Below are 10,834 nucleotides of genomic sequence, written 5' to 3'. Positions count from 1 at the left end.
ACAGTTTATGTGTAGGCGCTTTTCCGGGTTTGACCAAAAGCCGGAGACAGGCCTGCCCTCGTAAAGGGCCCCCCAACCTATTTTGGAGGCATCTGTCGTTATCATCTTTCTCCTTGTGTTCACACCCAGACTCACGCCTGACTGGTACCAGTCGGCGGCTTTCCAGTGCGTCAGGGCTTTTATACAGCCGTGGTTCGCTCTGATTAAAAGGTGGCCCGAACGCCACGCGTGAGTAGGGACGCGGCTCTTGAGCCAGCGTTGGAGAGGGCGCATATGCAACAATCCTAGCTGGAGTACGGCCGATGCTGAGGCCATGAGACCGAGCATCCTCTGAAAACGCTTGACGCGCGCCCGCCCTGAATGATGTTGCAAGGCGCCGGATGGTGAGCGCGCGCTCTGATGAGAGACGCGCTGTCATTTGCATCGAGTCTAGAACTATTCCCAGGAAAGAAATCCTCTGGCTGGGAGATAGTATGCTTTTTGCAAAATTGATTCTTAGACCCAGGCATTCTAAATGGCTGATAATCCAAGATCTGTGTGTTATTAACTGACTCTCTGATTGTGCTAGGACCAGCCAATCGTCAAGATAATTCAGTATTCGCACTCCCCTTCGTCTCAAGGGGGAAAGTGCTGCCTCCATACATTTCGTGAATGTACGGGGAGCCAGGGACAGGCCGAACGGAAGTACTGTGTACTGGTAAGACTGTCCCTCGAAGGCGAATCTCAGAAACGGCCTGTGATGAGGCGCTATTGGATCGTGAAAGTAAGCATCTTTCAGATCCACTGAGAGAAACCAATCTCCCGGGCGTACTTGCGCGAGGATATGCTTGGTTGTTAACATTCTGAACGAGCGAATCATTAGTGCTTTGTTCAGGTGTCTGAGATCTAGGATGGGGCGGAGACCGCCATCCTTTTTCGGGACGAGAAAATAGCGGCTGTAAAAACCTTCCTCGCTCATAGAGGGGGGAACAGTTTCCACAGCGCCCTTTTCTATTAGTTTACGCACATCGGTGCGTAGAACATGTGAACACTCCTTTCTCACTTTCGTCTCGACCACAGTCGTAAAACGTGGTGGTCTGCGAGCGAACTGGAGCGAGTATCCGTGCTTTACTATATCCAATACCCATTTCGGGCATATCTGGAATGTTTTCCCATGCCGCTGCGTGTACAGATATGGGCTGAATACAGGCTAGGGGCGGGCCGCTGTGACGTAGGGACCCGGCCAGCGAATCGCCTGAGCTCGTAGCTCTCAGAGGCGCGGGCGCGCGCTGAGCAGCTGAGTGAATGGGAGCGTGTGTGATTACAACAGCGCGCGCCGTGTCTGTAAAACGCGCAGCCTGAGCTGGGGTTATGTTTGACACTGTAAGGACAGTGTTTATGAGTGGGGGTGCATAAACAGTGGTAGGCACACTCATCACTTTTATAATGTTTCCCGCTTTTACTGGGGGTGAATTTATAACTGTGTGAACAGTGCTTGTGTATAGTGGTGCGTACATGACCGTAGGCACGTGATCTACATTCATGGGGCGTGCAACCTGAGCTGGGAATGAATTTGGCACTGTTTTGACAGTATCTGGGAATGCACATTTTGTGGACATGTGAACCCTTAGTGACACAGGCAGAAAAAGACTCTTTTTGTGTTTTCTGTGCGTCGCCGTAAAAACGGCGTTTGTTTGCAGGTGAGCGAGCTCTTTGACTGGCCCATTGACTGCTGTATGGACATATCCAGCCGCCTGTAATGGGACTGGGTAATGTTTGAGCTTTTGCAGAGAGAGTGGTCCGGCTTTTGCGAGACACGCACTCTCTCTTCTCATTCCTGTGGCTAGGACGGCTTTCGAGGCTCAGGGTTCAGCACAATCTTGGGCCGAGAAATGGCGCCTTATCCGCGTCCTTCATCTCCGTCAGAGTTAACCACAGATGGCGCTCGAGAACAGTCAAATTAGCCATGGCACGGCCAATAGAATGGGCGGTGGCCTTCGTGGCTCGCAGAGCTATATCAGTTGCGCTGCGTAGGTCCCTGAAGGCTTCGGGTTCGGGGCCAGACTTGTCCATAGAGCGGAGAAGTTTGGCTTGGAACACTTGAAGTACCGCCATTGAGTGAAGCGCTGATGGAGCTTGGCCGGCGGCGGCGTAGGCGCGACCGGCGAGAGCATAAGTAGTGCGGCAGGGCTTCGAGGGGTGGGAAGCTTTGGCTTTCCATCCGGTGGTGGAGGGCGGGCAGAGATGATTGGCCACGGCCTCCTCGAGGGGCGGTGTTCCCTCGTAGCCTCTTTCCTTCGCGCCGTCCACAGAGGAGAGCGAAGAAGAAAAAGAAGGCTTTAAGCGCGCAGAGTGGGGGGCTTTCCACGACTTGGTGAGTTCGTCATGAACTTCCGGGAAGAAGGGACAGGCCTTTGCCGAGGGGCCTGCTGGCGCCCCTGCAGAAACCACTCATCCAATCGGCTCCGGGTTGGTTCTTCGGGAGAAGACCAATCGAGCCCGAGGTCTTCCACGGCATTAGAGAGGACACGGATAATCTCGGTATCCATGGTGGAGCCCCCGCTCGTGCTAGCTAGCGTCGACGGGGCGGGGTCGAGAGTGGAGCCCGGCCAGTCGTCCGATGCAGCGTCGATGGACAAGCTGTCATCTATTCCCCCATCGTCCTCGGACGCTCCGAAAGTCACAAGGCCCACCGCTCTACTAGAGGGGTCTAGGTCCGGCTGGGTGAACTTGAACCGGCGGTGGGGAAGCCAAGAGCGGCGGTGAAGCACGCGGAGACTGGCTCGGCGTGACGTCACTGAGCTCAGGTTCAGGAAGCCTCTGTGAGCGGCGCTTTTTCTTGCGCGGCTCAAACAGAGGGGTGGCGGCGAAGCGAGCCCGCAGTTCGGAGAGACCCAGGTCATCATATTCCGGGCATCCGCCCTTGGTCAAAGCAGCTTCTGCGTGGTCCCGGCCCAGGCAGCGAGTGCAGATGATGTGACGATCCCCGTCCGGGAGAAGGTCTCTGCACGACGCGCAGGAAGGCATTTGAAACAACGCCTCAGAAATTTGTTCTTTTACAACTGTCGCGGGGCGAACAGATGTAAAGATACTTGTGTGTGTGGCACGCCGGATGGCTCAGTAGGATGGCGTTCGAAGGCGGCTGAAGGTGCCGACGTCCTCGTAGCAATCCCGGTGGTATGCTTTTCGACGGCGGCGAAGGCTTCAATAATCCGGAGGATCCAGCGAAGAAGGTGTTCGCTGAAGGAGATTAAATCTAAAGAACTCTCATGACGGGGCGCCCAATAAATAGCTCTTGGCCACGCCCATCTTGACGGGCTCTGACGCGCGCGGGCGCGAAGCGCGCTCATTGGTCGCGCATTCAGAGTCGCCCCGTCATTGGTTCGAGCAAATTGCCGCAGCACAGCCAATGACCGAGCTTCCTTCGTTCATTGCTGTCAGCTGTGCAGCTGCAATGCGTTTTACATAAAGACTTCAGTATTCTCGAGAAAAGGAGTTTTCCCATAGCGTAAGCTACTTACGCAATAGGAGAGACCTCTCGAAAGGGAACACCTCTTTTCATTTATAAATGAACATATTATCATAAACATATTAATGGCCACACAAATGTGGTTCAGACAACGCACATTGCTTATCTTCACTGCATATATTTATAACAACACAAAATATAAAACACAACCCTGCTTTTTGTTTTCATTTTAAAAATATGAAACATTATTGATCATTAAAACTGACATTTAACAAACAGAGACAGGGTTGTATCGTTTTGTTGTATTATGCATGTACACAAACAGTGAAGAGAATGCATAGTAGAATATATAAAGAATATTTTAACATTACACAACCCTGTCTCGTTTTATTAAATGTCAGTTTTAATGATCAATAATATCCAGTATAAAAGTATAAGTAGCCTGATAGGTAGGCTATAAGAAGCTATAGGCCTACAATGAGAAATAAAGCAAACAATTCAGTCAAACATTAGTCAGCTCTCTAATAGGCTACAAAGTTAAAGTTAAATAGCCTAAATATATAAAGTTATGAAACTTCACTTTCCCCTCAGCCAAAACGATTTGCCATGGAACAAACTATATATTAATAAGTTAACATTGTTTGGTCTTATAAGATAAATAAAAACATGCACTGAAAAGTTATGTAGATGGTTGATTATTTGTCAAGCTAAGTAATTTTTTTTTCCTAGATTAAAATAGCTTTTAAAATAAACTGGCAATATTAAAGCGGTTTAAAACATCTCCCCTTAAAACGCTATTGGTCTCGACTATTTAAATAAAGTTAAAGGAATATGACTTGGCCTGAAAAATAAATTTCAGTCAGAAAATTTTTTTCACTTTAATCCCTGTAATACTCTAGTTGGCATGTAGTTTCAAAGAGAGTTAGCTGACATGTAGTTGCAATGTTATTTATAGTTAGTAGAATGTCTAAAGTGGACCATCGAAATAAAGTGTAACTTGGTGCTCCTGTAGGCAATGCAAGTTTGTATCTGATTCACGTCATTTCCTGATCCCCCAATGTTGGAGACTGACCTCACTCTCTTTTTTTGTTTGCTTCCCAAATTAAGCACTTCATGAAACATTATGGATCTAAATAGACCTGCACACAAATATTTGTACTTTGTGCTCATAGAAATACATTTGCAGTGCTACCTGGTGGATCTGATTGATGGATTGTGTCTTGCAAGAAAATACCATTTCAGTCTTTCTACTTCTTTAGAAAAAAGTTAAAAAAATATTAAAATGAACATTAATTAGACACCCTCATGTTACTAAGCAATTGTATCAATATTTATGTACCCTTAGATATACTTTCTCAAATACAACGTAACCAAATCATGCTAAAGTCATAGCTCACATTTTGTTGTCTTTTTTATAATTATTCTCTCATCATCCCAGTTTACCTTTTTGGACAAAGTCCCCCTTAGACCACAGATTTCTTCTACCCGTGGAAGCCATATTTGTGTGACTTTTTCTGAAGCTAAACCGTGTATCACATAGGCTGTATTTGGTAAAAAAAATAAAATATAAAAAAAACACTGTCTCTGCTTCTTATCTCTGATGGTTTTCTTCCAGATCATACTTAATGTGCAGGCCCTGTTACATTGCAGTTGACTTTGATTTGTACTTTTTGTTTTCCCAGTGGATCCAAATATGCATTTTATCACTCTGTATATCTTTGCAGTCAAAGCCCAGTGAAGGAGGCTGGTGTAGCATGGAAGAACGGCTCTAAGAGAAACCTCTGTTAAACCCAGTCTGAGCATAATGTGTGGCTACAGAGATATAGCCTCAGGTCTTGATTTTAAACTACACTCCTGTCAGAGAAGAGCTGCTGTTTTCTCTTTCTCTTGCCTAGTTGTGCAAATTACTAGATTTCTCCTTGCTGCCCATGTAGGTAATCTGCTCACTTGTCATGACAGCTGCTCTGAGGAATTATTTTCTCTCTCACTCTTTCTTTCTCTCTTTTGTATCCTTTTAATACCCCATTTCTGTGTAAATTGTGTTAGTAAGCATTTTTTCTCAGCATCTTCCCAATGAGAGAGGGTCTGAGCTAACGTCATGTTTTGTCAAGTGAAACTTACACAGTTTAGTTAATAAGAAATCAAAACTTACACTGAACAAAATTATAAACGCAACACCCCCCCCCCCCCCCATTTTTCATGAGCTGAACTCAAAGATCTAAGACTTTTTCTATGTACACAAAAGGCCTAACCCTACCAGTAATACTCTACTAACACTCTAATGAGAGCTAGTAGACATTTAGGTGCAACGTTACTTATAGTCAACAGAATGTGTTAAAAGGACCATCATACTCATTCTCCAAAAGGAAGAGGGAAAGTTATACAGGTTTGGAACATCATGAGGGTGAATAAATGATGACAGAAGAAGACAGAAGTCATTTTGGGGTGAACTACACTGCTTTTGCCCCCATTTTTCATGAGCTGAACTCAAAGATCTAAGACTTTTTCTATGTATACACAAAATGCCTATTTCTCTCAAATATTGTTCACAAATCTGTCTAATGTAGTTGCAAAGTTACTCACGTCAATAAAATGTCTGTTGGAGGACCATCACAATAAATAGTTTGCAGATTTTGAGAAGACAGTCTACTAATACTCTAATAAAAGTTAGTTGACATGTAGTTGCAAAGTTACTTACAGTCAAAAGAATGTTCAAAGGGGACCATCAAAATAAACCCATTTTTTCCATATAATAAAAGTGACTTTTATAAGCTCCAAATATATATTTATGTAACAAACCTAAATGTAAGTCAGCCTTCAATGATCTTCACTTTCAGATATCTTGCATTTATTATAACTCGGATATTTACAACACGTGCAACAACCAATTTGAGGCATCTAAACGTCATATTTGAATATGCATAGGCTGCCGATTGTAGTGAAGATTTATGAGCAAATAAGCTACGTTGAGATATAGGACACTGAATTTTCAGCAGACATGATCCTTCAGAAATAAAATAATCAAATGCATTATAATATTCTAGTGTGTGTGTGTGTGTGTGTGTGTGTGTGTGTGTGTGTGTGTGTGTGTGTGTGTGTGTGTGTGTGTGTGTGTGTGTGTGTGTGTGTGTGTGTGTGTGTGTTTATTTATTTATTTAATGTTGAATAAATATTCTTATAAATCATACTAAATCATGTTTTTTGGAAAATGTGAAAATATATTATATCAGTATTATAAAATGCTGCCAAAAGCTCTCTTTTTTAGCTCTTCTTCAAAGCTTCAGGCGTGTGTTCCAGACTATATTACATTCATTTTATTCTACATTTGTTTAACTATTACTCTTGTTTAATTTCCAATAAATCTAATGTAATGGAAGCGTTCCCTGGCTGTGCTGTGATGAAAGAGTCAGTATGGTGTGTCATATACATGCTGAGTAAAGTGCCATTAATTGTCAGATAGTACTTTACTATATTGCTAAAATGATACTCTCCAGGTGCAGTGTGGTGCTTCCTAATTAATGCTTTACCTTAATGAACACAGTCCCAAGAATTACAGCAATTACCACCTGACATTTCCCTCTCGTTGTTTCAAATGTGCCACAATTAAATGAATCTTTGTTGTGTTCCACAGTCAATTACCAATAAAATGCAGAAATCAAGATGATGTCCCTGAAACCCCTTAATTGCAGCATCTGTAGGAAATAGATGTCGAATGGAGCATGACCAGTTATTCCCAATTATTGATGGGTGTTGACCTTCAGAAGGGCATTCGTTTTAGTTTGTGTGTCTGTGCATTGACCATATCAATGGTTATTTTTTAGTTGTGTCTCTTAATTGTTCTGATCAGTAAACCTTAAACAAACATGATTTAGCCAGGTGTCTTGTGGCACGGCATACTCATTATGTGTGTAAACAGCATCTAGACAATAAACAAAAGTTTTGCATAATCTCTAAACAGCCTTCATGCTTAATATTAAGATATTTGACTTATGAATTATGGACAATTGCCTAAGGACATGGATAATGGAGGGTAAGAACCTGTAAATCTGTAAACATAATATTATAGATCTTATCTGGGTAATTAGTTGTATAGACCTTGAGATTTCAAAGGACCGGGGGTGTTTTCTTTGATAAGAAAATTGGGTAACACTTTATTTGTGGCTATTGTAGACATTATAATAACTATAAGTAGCAGAACTACCTTAATTCAATGTGGCATAGATTCAACAAGGTGCGAGAAACATACCTCTGAGATTTTGGTCCATATTGACATGATAGTATCATACAGTTGCTGCAGATTTTTCGGCTGCACATCCATGATGTGAATCTCCCATTCCAGCACATCCTAAAGCTGCTCTATTGGATTGAGATCTGGTGACTCTGGAGGCCATTTGAGTTTAGCGAACTCATTGTCATGTTCAAGAAACCATTTTGAGATGACTTGACTTTTGTGGCATGGTATGTTATCCTGCTGGAAGTCGCCATCAGAAGATGTTTACTGTGGTCATAAAGAAATGGACATGGTCAGCAACAATACTCAGGTAGGCTGTGGTGTTTAAACGATGCTCAATTGGAGCCCAAAGTATGCCAATAAATGACCCCACACACCATCACACCGCCAGCAGTTTGAACCGTTGATACAAGGAAGTATTGCGACACGGAGGAGGAGCTCGGAGGTGTGATCAGCTCACGACTACGCCACCCTGGAATCTTGCCAGGGACAATAAAAAAATTGAATTTCTAATTTAAAGCAACACAGGTTCGTTCACAGTAAATTGGAAGGAGACGTGGATACAAACTTATATATATTTTTATTAAGAATAAGAGATGTATTAAAAGGACAACCATCAATAACACTTAGATAGATAGATAGATAGATAGATAGATAGATAGATAGATAGATAGATAGATAGATAGATAGATAGATAGATAGATAGATAGATAGATAGATAGATAGATAGATAGATAGATAGATGATAGATAGATAGATGGATGCCTTTATTCATCCCCACAGGGGAAATTCAGATGTCCAGCAGCATATAGTGTGTGTAGACTACCAACAAGCATTCTCACCGCAATACACTCATAAAAACACAGATGATAACAGTTAAAAAGTTAAAAAATCTACTATCATTAGTAGTAAATAATGCACTTCACCCAGATCCATTATACAGTCTTACGGTGACCGGAACAAATGACCTCCTATATCTCTCAGTCCTACAGCTCATGGAGAGGAATCGGTCACTGCGGCTGCTTTCCTGGGCAACCACAGTGTCATGCAGTGGGTGGCTCCTGTTACTAAGGATAGATTTCATCATGCTCCTCATTCTTCCCTCCACCAAATCTCCTACAGAGTCCACCCTCCTCCCCAACACTGACACACACTTCCTAACAAATTTGTCAAGTCGGTTCCCCTCCCTGGCTGTCATACAGCTGCCCCAGCACACCACAGCAAAAAACACAGCACTGGCCACAACAGACTGATAAAAAAAAGGTACAGCATCTCATTACAGACTTTAAAGGATTTTAGCTTCCTGAGAAAAAAAGAGTCTGCTCTGACCCTTTCTGTATGCTGCATTAACATGTACTGACCAGTCCAGTTTATGATCCAGGTGGACTCCCAGATATTTGTAAGTCTGGACCACCTCAATGCCCTCCCCCTCAATTACCACAGGCAGATGTTTTAACTTACGCCTCCCAAAGTTCACTATCATCTCCTTGGTTTTGGATGTGTTGAGGATGAGACCATTGCACCTGCTCCAGGTCACAAACTCCGAGATGACCCTCCTGTATTCATCCTCGTCTCCTCCCCTCACACAAGCCGCCACCACAGTGTCATCAGAATATTTCTGTATATGGCATGATGATGTTCTGTATGAAAAGTCTGATGTATATAGGGTGAAGAGGAAAGGGGATAGCACAGTACCCTGGGGGGTGGGGCAATGCTTGTTTCCACAGTGTCTGACACCATGTTCCCCAATCTGACATATTGTGGCCGCTCCGTGAGGTAACTGATGATCCACTTGATGAGAGCAGGCTCCATTCTCAAGTTTTCGAGTTTCCCTCTCAGAATCTGAGGCTGTAAAATCAAAAAACATCAGCCTCACATACCCTCCTGTCCCATCAAGAAAAGAGAGGGCTCGATGAAGCAAATAGAGGACAGCATCCTCCACTCCCATATTCGCTCGATAGGCAAACTGCATGGGGTCAAGTACCTGCTGTAGTTGTGGGCCCAGGAGCCGGAGTAGTAGCCTTTCGAGGGTCTTCATAATCATAGAAGTCAAGGCCACTGGTCTGTAATCCTTGACCCTGGAAGGTCTCCCCCCTTAGGCACTGGCACAATGCAGGATGTTTTCCACTGCTTCGGCACCTGACTCTTATGGAGACTCCAATTAAAGAGTATGTGCAAAGGAGCCGCCAGCTCTACCGCACAGTCCTTCAGCAGCCTCTGGGGTATTCCATCCGGTCCAGCTGACTTGCCAGGGCGCAATCTTCTGAGCTCCGCCCTCACGTCCTCCATGCTAAAATAAGCACCATTGGGTACTTCAGCCAGGCCTGAGGCAGCAGGAGCGATGGAACAGCTGCTGAGTGAAGCAGGGTAGGAGGTAGCAGTAGAGGTGGAACAGCCACTGGGTGTAACAGAGCAGAAGGCAGCAGCAGAGGTGGAACAGCCACTGAGTGGAGCAGGGCCGGAGGTAACAGCAAAGGTGAGACAGTCACTGAGTGGAACAGGGCAGGAGGCAGCAGCAAAGATGGAACAGTCTCTGAGTGGGTCAGAGCAGAAGGCAGCAGCAGAGGTGGACCAGCCACTGAGTGGAACAGGGTAGGAGGCAGCCGCAAATGTGGAACAGCCGATGGGTGGAACAGGGCAGGAGACAGCAGCAGAGGTGGAACAGCCGCTGGATGGAGCAAGGCAGGAGACAGCAGCAAAGGTGGAACAGCCGCTGGATGGAGCAGGACAAGAGGCAGCAGCAGAGGTGGAACAGCCGCTGGATGGAGCAGGACAGGAGGCAGCAGCAGAGGTGGAACAGCCACTTGGAGGAGCAGGACAGGAGGTAGCAGCAAAGTCAGAACAGTCTCTGGGTGGAACAGGGTAGAAGGCAGCAGCAGAGGTGGACCAGTCGCTGGGTGGAACAGCAGAGATGGAACAGCCGCAGGGTGGAGCTGGGCAGGTGGCAGCCGCAAATGTGGAACAGCCGCTGGGTGGAACAGGGCAGGAGACAGCCGCAAATGTGGAACAGCCGCTGGGTGGAACAGGACAGGAGGCAGCAGCAGAGGTGGAACAGCCACTTGGAGGAGCAGGACAGGAGGCAGCAGCAGAGGTGGACCAGCCACTGAGTGGAACAGGGTAGGAGGCAACAGCAGAGGTGGACCAGTCGCTGGGTG

The sequence above is a fragment of the Siphateles boraxobius genome, unplaced genomic scaffold (genome assembly GCF_051911475.1).
Source record: "Siphateles boraxobius isolate OS27281-9 unplaced genomic scaffold, OSU_SipBor_1 41, whole genome shotgun sequence".
In the NCBI taxonomy this organism is placed as follows: Eukaryota; Metazoa; Chordata; class Actinopteri; order Cypriniformes; family Leuciscidae; genus Siphateles; species Siphateles boraxobius.
Note: the sequence above shows the minus strand (reverse complement) of the source record.